At 36.4% G+C, this 10,680-nt stretch overlaps 2 non-coding genes across 2 annotated transcripts; both read right to left on the bottom strand.

Moving 5' to 3' along the window:
- Window positions 1-3,427: 3,427 nt before the first annotated feature.
- Window positions 3,428-3,501, bottom strand: TRNAW-CCA (transfer RNA tryptophan (anticodon CCA)). The gene has a single exon. It is a non-coding gene; the product is annotated as a tRNA-Trp (tRNA).
- A 168-nt stretch (window positions 3,502-3,669) lies between these two features.
- On the bottom strand, window positions 3,670-3,743 carry TRNAP-UGG (transfer RNA proline (anticodon UGG)). Its single transcript has one exon. It is a non-coding gene; the product is annotated as a tRNA-Pro (tRNA).
- Between the last annotated feature and the right edge of the window lie 6,937 nt (window positions 3,744-10,680).

Here is a 10,680-nt window from a genome sequence, read left to right on the forward strand (position 1 = left end):
ATCAACCATTAACAAGTAATCCTAATGTGGGGGGGTTTGGTCAGGGAGATGCAGAAATAGTACTTCAAGATCCATTACGTGTCCAAGGTTTGTTGTTCTTCTTGGCATCTGTTACTCTGGCACAAATCTTTTTGGTTCTTAAAAAGAAACAGTTTGAGAAGGTTCAATTGTCTGAAATGAATTTCTAGATTCCCGGATTCATCAAGTTGGTAAAAAGAGTCGAATTTTGATTAATCGATGCAATTGCAATTATGTATGATCCAAAAAAAAGAGAAAGGCCCTTTTTCTTTTTGCTTATTTTGTTTACACTCTTTTTCTGAGAGATGTTGGTAATTCCTTGTATACGCTCGCGAGTCTAGTTACTAGTAAAACTAGATATATCTTTTTTCGATCAAGATTGGAGTGTTGTGACTATGCTAGGCCTCCTATTGCCGGGTTGTAAATGCTCTGCAATGCATCAATATTATTTTATTCTATTGTACCTAATAGAATCGAATTCTAATGGATAATATAGCATTTAGCATTTAAGTAGAAGGAAAATATAAGGCAAGGTATAAATGAAAGGGACAAATGATTCTAGGAGGGGTTACTCGTCTTCCTAATTTTCCACACAAGAGAAAGGTAGAAAATTCCTTTTCTTGTGTGGAAATAATAATGATTCCTGATTTAGTTCGTTAAAGATTACTATTTTCTTGTCCAGGTGTATTGGAACGAACCGAAGAATTTCTAAATGAAAAAAAAAAAGGGGGGGGGGGGGGGGGGGTTTTCGCCGTGATGAGATATTAAAAATAATGATTTTTTTATATACAAAAAAATTAAAGATTTCTGGTTTCTTCGGGGAACATTAAGCACTTTGAATTTTTTTTTTCTTTTTCTGAAGTAAGGTTCAAGTGGTATAGAAAGGATGTCTCATCCGTAGAAATAATATTGTGGCATCCAGGAAATCAATTAATTCCTTCTTTCTTCTTGCTTCGGAGGAGTCTGCATGGGGGTCGAATATTATGAATCAATGGATTCAATTCTTCAAAAGCATCATCATAAGGGAAAGAACGCAGTGGTTTGAAACTTGGGATGGGAGCAAAGGACCCATTTTGTCATTTCTCTACGAAAAAATAATATGATTATATTGACTGAATTAATTTACAATTAAAATTTACAACTTTTTTATGTTATGGAATGAATGAATGTCTCGCTCGAAGGGTAAGAACTCAACAGGACCTTGCTCCTCTTTGTTTGTCTGATTCGAGGAGCAAGGTCCTGTTGAGTTCTTACTTTTTCATGTCTACAATCTGGTTCATCCGATTACTATAGTGACGAGCCCAATCCAGAATATGAACCATAAAAGAAAATACCTATTAAACCAATCACAGGAATACCAGTTACAGTACCTATCAACCAAAGAGGAATCCTTCCAGTAGTATCGGCCATTTACCCCACTTTCCTCCGCATTTCATCAAGTGGTCATGCTATAGACATAAACAGTCATGGATAATTATGAGGATGATATCCTTCCGAATCGGATAAAAGAATTCCTACTTACTCTTACTATACTTCTTTCTCTCAATTGAAGAAATAATTGGAAAATAAAACAGCAAGTACAAAAATGAGTAATAACCCCCAGTAGAGACTGGTACGATTCAATTCAACATTTTGTTCATTCGGGTTTGATTGTGTCATAGCTCTATAATTCGGATTAGGTTTATCGTTGGATGAACTGCATTGCTGATATTGACCCCAAAAAAGAAACGGTAGGTACAGCTAGTCCGTGAACAGCCAACCATCGCACTGTAAAAATGGGATAGGTTCGATCTATGGTCATTGAGGCCTCCTAAAAGGATCTACTAAATTCATCGAGTTGTTCCAAAGGATCAAAACGGCCAGTTATTAATGGAATCCCTTGTCGGCTCTCTGTGAAATACTCGTTTGGCCGAGGACTTCCAAAGACATCGTAAGCTAAACCAGTGCTGACGAATAACCAACCCGCAATGAATAGGGAAGGTATAGTAATACTATGAATGACCCAGTATCTAATACTGGTGATAATATCAGCAAAAGAACGTTCTCCCGTGCTTCCAGACATGCTGAGCTCCACATATTCTTGTACAGTCAAAGGGGGATCGATTCCGCAAAAGATGGGATCAGTAAATGGAAAACTACTGATATTTAATCTTTGTAAGATCGTCAATATTGTACCGAAGGCGTATTTAGAGTAGACCAAATCAGTATAACTATCCTTCTGCTGACACAGCAACGCTCTTTGTTTGTATCAATCAGTATCGAAAAGAAGTGGTACATAATTCCTCTCTTCTTTTCTTATTACTTGTCTATGCTATGGTGAACCGCGTGTCATTCAATAGAAAATTATCTCTGTATGTAGTATAGGATGTGAGTCGACGGGTTAGAATTATTTATGAAAGAGATTCTCATATTCCCACAATTCAATTAGGTACAAAATCTAGAAACTCCCCGTTCATGGTTTTAGAAAAAGAAAAGAAATGATCAAAATGGAATTTTTTTTTTTCAAATTCAATTCTTTTTTTTCATAGTGACTCAAAAAGAATTTTTTTTTTTAATAAAGTGACACGGGACTGTTCTAATTGCTATTTTGACTTTATACTTGTTTATACTTGACTCATCAGTTGCTCGCGGAATCCGTTGATTCGAAATCACGGGATTGGTAGATGTCACAGAGGGTGAATTAATGAGGGTGAATTAATCTTTTTTTCTACCTCTGCTACTCCATCTTTGTTAGTGCCGTCTAGAATGCTTATGAATCAAGAACTTTCAATTGGAACCGATTCTGTCAATTGGTAGTTTTTTATCATCATATCTCACAAAAATAGAAACTTAGGTAAGTGCTTTATAAACATATGTAAAAAAAAAAAAAAGAACGTATCTCATTTAGCTCTTTCATGCCTACTATAACTAGTTATTTCGGTTTTCTACTGGCTGCTTTAACTATAACCTCAGCTCTATTGATTGGTTTGAGCAAGGTACGACTTATTTGAAATTAGTTGAATGAACAAAAAAAATGAATATTTCTGTGAAATTCCAGGTATTCTATAGTCCCTTTCGAAGCCGATTGACAATTCTTGTTTATTGAGATTCATGAGCGATTCGGATTAATATTTATTAATAGATATTACCTCTATTTTTCTCCCCTTTCAAACAACTTGAAATGATTGAAGTTTTTCTATTTGGAATCGTGTTAGGTCTAATTCCTATTACTTTGGCCGGATTATTCGTAACTGCGTATTTACAATACAGACGCGGCGATCAGTTGGACCTTTAATTGAGTAACATCTCTTTTTTTGTTTTTGATTGACCTCCTCCTAAATCTGCAGGAGGTCAAATGCAGGTTGCAGTTCAAGTTAATGAAGTTATTTTATTTTATTGTAATTCGACATTCCAATTACAGGAACAGAATCACGCTCTGTAGGATTTGAACCTACGACATCGGGTTTTGGAGACCCGCGTTCTACCGAGCTGAACTAAGAGCGCTTTCTTATGGGAGGAGATACGACTGTAAAGAGAAGGACTCTTTTTTTTTTTACCCCCACCCCCAATATGCATGCATAAAGTATTATATAATGAAAATGAAGGATTATGCCCCAAATTTTTGTCGATCCAAATTGATCCATCATTACTGCCCGTAAGAGAAGTAATCGGTAGGGATGACAGGATTTGAACCCGTGACATTTTGTACCCAAAACAAACGCGCTACCAAGCTGCGCTACATCCCTTTCCATTATTATACAGCGTCATTCGTCATTCGTCATTGTAGAGAATACCTGTCTTGTTTTCCACATCGTTATTTCCTATATCTATATACAAGAGAATTTATCTTGCCATTTCTTCTTTTTGGTCTCATATAATAAGAGAATTATATACAGATGAAACCTAACGTATAAGTAAATGAATATTTATTGGTAATGCTCAGGAAGAAAAGAAGGGGGTCATCTTTTTCGATTTTAGGAACAATTCATCTACCGGATCATTCTACATATCCATTTTTAGGGGTTCTACGTACAAATACAAGTGATCTTTAACTATATAACTATAGTTATAATAGAGTTATATATCATCTATCTGGTAATAATTGTATTACAATAAAGAAGGAGGATTTTCAATGCGAGATCTAAAGACATATCTCTCCGTGGCACCTGTGCTAAGTACTTTATGGTTCGGGTCTTTAGCGGGTCTATTGATAGAGATCAATCGTTTATTCCCCGATGCGTTGGTATTCCCCTTTTTTTAATTCTAGTTATTGACATGGGAAGGGATAAAGAAGAAAAAGATTAGAGATAGAATAAACTCTCTATGACTGTGACTAATTTCTCCCGTTTTCATTTTTTTAGTTTTAGTATAGGAAGGAAAGAAAAAGAATAAAAGTGGATTGAATGAATCCCAGCGAAACTTGGGTTCAGGATAGAATTAATAGGGGGAGAGCCGAACTAGAAATATGGATCCAGGGGGTTCGAGACCATACAATATATTATATTAAATGAAATACTGGGATTAGAGAATAGTTGATAGTTAGAAAAAATCGTATTACTTATTTTATGATTACTCTATTGATTGAAACGAAATCTTTCATAATTGGATTTCAAGTTAGCAACTTCCATTTTTTTGTTCCTTTCTTCTTATTGGATTCGGATCGAAAATGGAAGAGTTGAGTGAATCCAAAATCCAAAGGAGGTTCATGGCCAAGAGTAAAGAAGCCAGGGTAAGAGTTATTTTGGAATGTACCAGTTGTGCCCGAAAGGGTTTCGATAAAAAATCGAGGGGCATTTCCAGATATATTACTCAAAAAAATCGAAACAATACACCTAGTCGATTGGAATTGAGAAAATTCTGTCCTTATTGTTACAAGCATACGATTCATGGGGAGATAAAGAAATAGATTGAGCAGAACATCAGTGCCCCTTTTCCAAGTAACAGGAAGAAGCTAAAAAATATAAATAATAAATAAATAAAAAAAATCGAATTAAATAATTTAATTTAATTAATAATATAATTAATATATAATTAATATAATATTAAAATAAATATTTTAAATTATAAAAATGAAAATAAACATATACATATATTATATTATTATAATATAAAAATAATATAAAATAAACAAATCAAGTCCTCTTTCGGTCGGATCCGAAATGAATGAAGAAATAAACTAGGATTTTAGAGATAAGAAATAAACCATGGATAAATCCAAGCGACCCTTTCGTAAATCCAAGCGATCTTTTCGTAGGCGTTTGCCCCCAATTGGATCGGGGGATCGAATTGATTATAGAAACATGAGCTTAATTAGTCAATTTATTAGTGAACAAGGAAAAATATTATCTAGAAGAGTGAACAGATTGACTTTGAAACAACAAAGATTAATTACTATCGCTATAAAACAAGCTCGCATTTTATCTTCATTACCTTTTCTTAATAATGAGAAACAATTTGAGAGAGCCGAGTAGTTCCCTAGAACTACCGGCCCTAGAAGCAGAAATAAGTAGACCCACCACCCGAATTGAATAAAAACTCGAATTGGAACTCAAACTCCGATTGATGTTTTGTTGGAAAAGCCGAGAGATTAGATTGTCGCGTCATAAGAAAAAAAGAAAAAATAATGGGGGGGGGAGAAATCTTTTTTTTATTATTGAAGCGTGTTTATTCATTCCTACTGTTATCATATGAATTTCGATTCTATCTTCCCGGAGTTCATTCTCCGGGGAACTCCGTTTAAATCATTCCGTCGAATTCCTTAAATCTCCTTATTTGAGGATTTCATTAGAAATCATGTAAAGACAATTCTTATTTGATATAGCTATTTGTGCAAGTATTTTACGGTTAAGAAGCAACTGTCTCTTGCGCAGATCGTGTATAAATCTACTATAACTATGGGATACCCTATCCTCGCGGGTTACCGCGTTTATCCGAGTGATCCACAAACGACGAAAATCTCTCTTTTGCCGGCCTCTATCCCGATGAGTAGAAACCAAAGCTCTCATTTTCTGTTGCATAATAGTTCGAGTAAGTCTTGAATGAGCCCCTCGAAAGGTTGATGCAAATAAACGCATTTTTGATCGACGTCTCCGAGCTATATATCCTCGTCTAACTCTGGTCATTGAATCAAATAAAACTTTGATGAATAACTAATTGATTTCTTTTCTTTCAGTCATTCTTTTCCCCTCTTCTAGTTTAATTAATAACAAAACGGATTCTTCCGATGTATAAAATAAAAATTCCAATGGCTTTTGCTACTATGACCTTCCCAACCACGATTTTTTATTTCTTCCAGGCATTTGCATTTCGCCCCAAAATAAAATAAAAAATATTTTTGACCGATATTAAAATACAAAATTTGACCGATATTAAGTATCAAATAAATAGTAATAAATACGTAGTAAATGGATAAATAAATAAAATAGAAATAAAATAGAAATAGTGGTTTCCATCGTTTCTATGGTTACTTCTTAAACGGTGAGGTCCTCTCTATACACCGGAGCCCCTTACTCATTTAATCAATGTTTTGGTAACTTGTACAGTTCACACTCTTTGGCTCTACCCATGAATTATACAGTAATAGGTCTTTTCACAACGAGATCTATCCATACAGTGACGGCATTTAGTTGTGAAGGTTGGCTAGGTAGCTGACCCTGTTAGTCCGTTCTTGCAAGAGTAGGAACAGAATTATTCTGTTTTTAAAATTCAATTTCCCCGCTTAATGGATACCACTTGCTACCAATGGGGAATTGCTTTTCATCTCAAATTGAGGTGATTGGATTTGCACCAATGGAAACCATAAATTCCATACCATACCATACACAATAACACAATATAGGTATATGATAGATCACTATTTTTAGATAGTGAATTGAGTTCGTCTCCATTCCATCCTATTCGTTGGTACTGGTCATTGATACTGGAAAAATTGTCTCATTTGTTCCAGCCCATGATCTGAACGCGTCGCACATACACCCTAGTACATATTCCTCGACGCTGAGGACATCCTCGAAGAGCAGGGGATTTCGTAACATTGCGGATTGGCTGTCTTGTATTTCTAATAAGTTGTTTAATAGTTGGCATGCTGCATCGTATCCAAAAGCCGGTTTAGATCGATCCTAACCCGATCATGATGAATTACTTCTTAATTTTTTACCTGGGTAAGAACATAAAATATGAACTTACGGATCATTCTAATTATGGTTCGAGATAGAATCTAGGATTTTTATGCGAAACCCCCGTTATTTTCGATCGCTACAAGATCAACAATGCCATGAGCTTGGGCTTCTGTTGCTGACATAAAAACATCCCTTTCCATGTCTTCGGATATAACCCATAAGGGTTTTCCCGTTCTTTGTACATAAACCCTTGTGAGGGTTTCGCGTAGTCTTAGTAGTTCTTCCGCTTCCAGGATAAATTCTCCTGTTGATGCCTCATAAAAAGAGCTAGCAGGTTGGTGGATCATAACCCTGGCGATATAATAACATAATGAATGGTTCCCCTATCTCGCGCGATCGCATGAAGGGGTAGGATAAAGAATAACAAGCAAGAGGAAAAAGATAGAATTGAACAACCGTACAGGCATATTTTTTTGTGCATTGCATACGGCTCCTAAATGGAATTTCCTTTTCCCTTCCATTGAAGAAAGAGACAAATAAGATCCATCAGATCCAGATCGTTGAATGCTCCATTTACCATCCTTCCTTTCGGAGGAGCCAAAAATACTATGATGGTTCCGTTGCTTTATATATTTTTTTTTATCTCGTCTGTGATTCTGCAATCCCAAAGTATCTTTCTGATCGGATCAAATAAGTTAAATTTTTTTTTCTTTCGTACTCTTTCATAACCTAAATATCGGAAAGAGACTTCTGGTGTAGAAGCAAAAAAGGATTTGTTTGTGACGCTGAAACAGACCTCCGATACAGAAGATGAAATCGGGAAATAACCTTTGTTTCATACTACTATCTCGATACGGAATCTCATGTTATGGAAAAAAAATGAAATAATGGTTTGTTAATATCGAGCTCGAGGTGCCATGCTATTATTACTTATTATTTATATTCCGTATAGCGAAGGCATAGTCTTATGTTTTCTCTCAAATAAAAAAAAAACTCATTGGCGCCAAGCGTGAGGGAATGCTAGACGTTTGGTAATTTCTCCTCCGACCAGGATAAAAGATCCCATTGAAGCGGCTAATCCCATGCATATTGTATGTACATCTGGTGACACAAATTGCATAGTGTCATAAATAGCTATTCCGGGGATTACCCACCCGCCGGGAGAGTTTATAAACAAATAAAGATCCCTGGTCGCATCCTCTATACTGAGATATATCATGAGACCTACAATTTGATTTGAGATCTCGCTATCAATCTCTTGCCCTAAAAAAAGTAATCTTTCTCGATGAAGTCGGTTGATTAGGACAAAATTTCCTTCGGAACCGCACACGCGCCTTTAGATGCATACGGTTCAAAAAATGGCGAAACAAAAAAAAAAAAAAGAATCAATGTGTCGATTCCAGCCCTCTTTGTTTTTGTTTTTTCGTAAAAAAAAAGTTTTTTCCTAACTAAACGAAGAGGCTTTTTCTTCCATTTTTAAGAAACATGAGTTTTGAATCGCTTCCCTTTAACCTATAAGAATTTTAACCTATAATAAAAAAAAAAAAGAATTCATTGAACTTATCGAACTAACCTCTCATTGATGTATTGGTTTCATCGAGATTCGAATCGCGATGTTATTTTCTTGTTCCTAAACGGGCCTCCTCAATTCTTTTAGGTTTATGCTCTACTCCGGGTAAAAATCTGCCCGAATTCTATTTGCACATATAGTACAAATAATCCCAGTACCACTTCTTTTTGCTTTTGCTACGACTTGTTTTTTTTTTTTTTCAATTCGGCCGGTTTCATGCCTTCCACCAATACCAGATATTTGATGTATTCATCATATTACTTTATTGATTGGCAGTTTAAGATCACTTATATTATACATTATGTTATGGTATAATATAAATATAATAAGAATCCGTTATGATACAAGCGGTAATTATCCGTAGATTCCCAATTTGGTATTTCCTGAACGGAGCCTGGATACTTCTTATTGGTCCAACCTAACCATAAATTATTCTAGTTGATAATACGGATTAATTGATATAATTTTGATCCCCAAACCAACAAAAAAATTGATCTAATTGCGCTTCACGCTCCGAATTCGAATTCTAATTATTATTAACGATTCAATCAATCTTTCTTGGGCAAAACAGGGGGTATCTCGATCGGGGGAGAGAACGGGGAAATCCCATATGACCCAATATGTCTGACAAGTCGCACTATACGTCAACCCAAACTGCATCTTCCTCTCCAGGATTCCGAAAAGGCACTTTTGGAACACCAATGGGCATTAAGTTAAAAAAAAGCACTAAGTACTATATTTTACTTTGATGTGGAAACGTAACAATGGCTTTCTCACCTTCCTAATATTTTCGTTTATTTTTAAAAACGTTTATTGGATTTTATCCATAGATTGGAGGGTTCATGGAGTAAGACAGAATGAATAACGGAAAAAAAAATTATTACGAATGGGTCATTCGAATGATGAACAAGTCTCTATGCATTTGCTCAAAAAAAAATGGGACCAGCCCCCCCCCATTGCGTATTGGTACTTATCGGGTATAGAATAGATTTGTTTCTCTTTGTTCCTACGAACAGAATTGAATTGTTCAATTATTTCCAATGGAAGGGAATAAATATTAACCCTTGCCTCGAGATAATCCACTGAAAGGCGGAGGGCCATAGCATAGTCTTTTCCAATGCGATAAAGTCACATAGTGTCCATTTATCTTTGATAAAAAAGGGGTATTTCCATGGGTTTGCCTTGGTATCGTGTTCATACCGTCGTATTGAATGATCCCGGTCGCTTACTTTCTGTCCATATAATGCATACAGCTCTAGTTGCTGGTTGGGCCGGCTCGATGGCCCTATATGAATTAGCGGTTTTTGATCCCTCTGACCCCGTTCTTGATCCAATGTGGAGACAGGGTATGTTCGTTATACCCTTCATGACTCGTTTAGGAATAACCAATTCATGGGGTGGTTGGAGTATCACAGGAGGAACTGTAGCGAATCCGGGTATTTGGAGTTACGAAGGTGTGGCCGGGGCACATATTGTGTTTTCCGGCTTGTGCTTCTTAGCAGCCATCTGGCATTGGGTGTATTGGGACCTAGAAATCTTCTGTGATGAACGTACGGGAAAACCCTCCTTGGATTTGCCCAAGATCTTTGGAATTCATTTATTTCTCTCAGGGTTGGCTTGCTTTGGTTTTGGTGCATTTCATGTAACAGGCTTGTATGGTCCTGGAATATGGGTGTCCGACCCCTATGGCCTAACCGGAAAAGTACAACCTGTAAATCCAGCGTGGGGGGCAGAAGGTTTTGATCCTTTTGTTCCGGGGGGAATAGCCTCCCATCATATTGCAGCGGGGACATTGGGCATATTAGCGGGCCTATTCCATCTTAGTGTCCGCCCGCCCCAACGACTATACAAAGGATTACGTATGGGTAATATTGAAACTGTCCTTTCCAGTAGTATCGCTGCTGTCTTTTTTGCAGCTTTTGTAGTTGCTGGAACTATGTGGTATGGTTCAGCAACTACCCCTGTCGAATTATTTGGGCCCACCCGTTATCAATG

This window comes from Aristolochia californica, unplaced genomic scaffold, assembly GCF_029961685.1.
Source record: "Aristolochia californica isolate CCGP_79_NKW_82.1479 unplaced genomic scaffold, dmAriCali1.0.hap1 SCAF_311, whole genome shotgun sequence".
Taxonomy (NCBI): domain Eukaryota; kingdom Viridiplantae; phylum Streptophyta; class Magnoliopsida; order Piperales; family Aristolochiaceae; genus Aristolochia; species Aristolochia californica.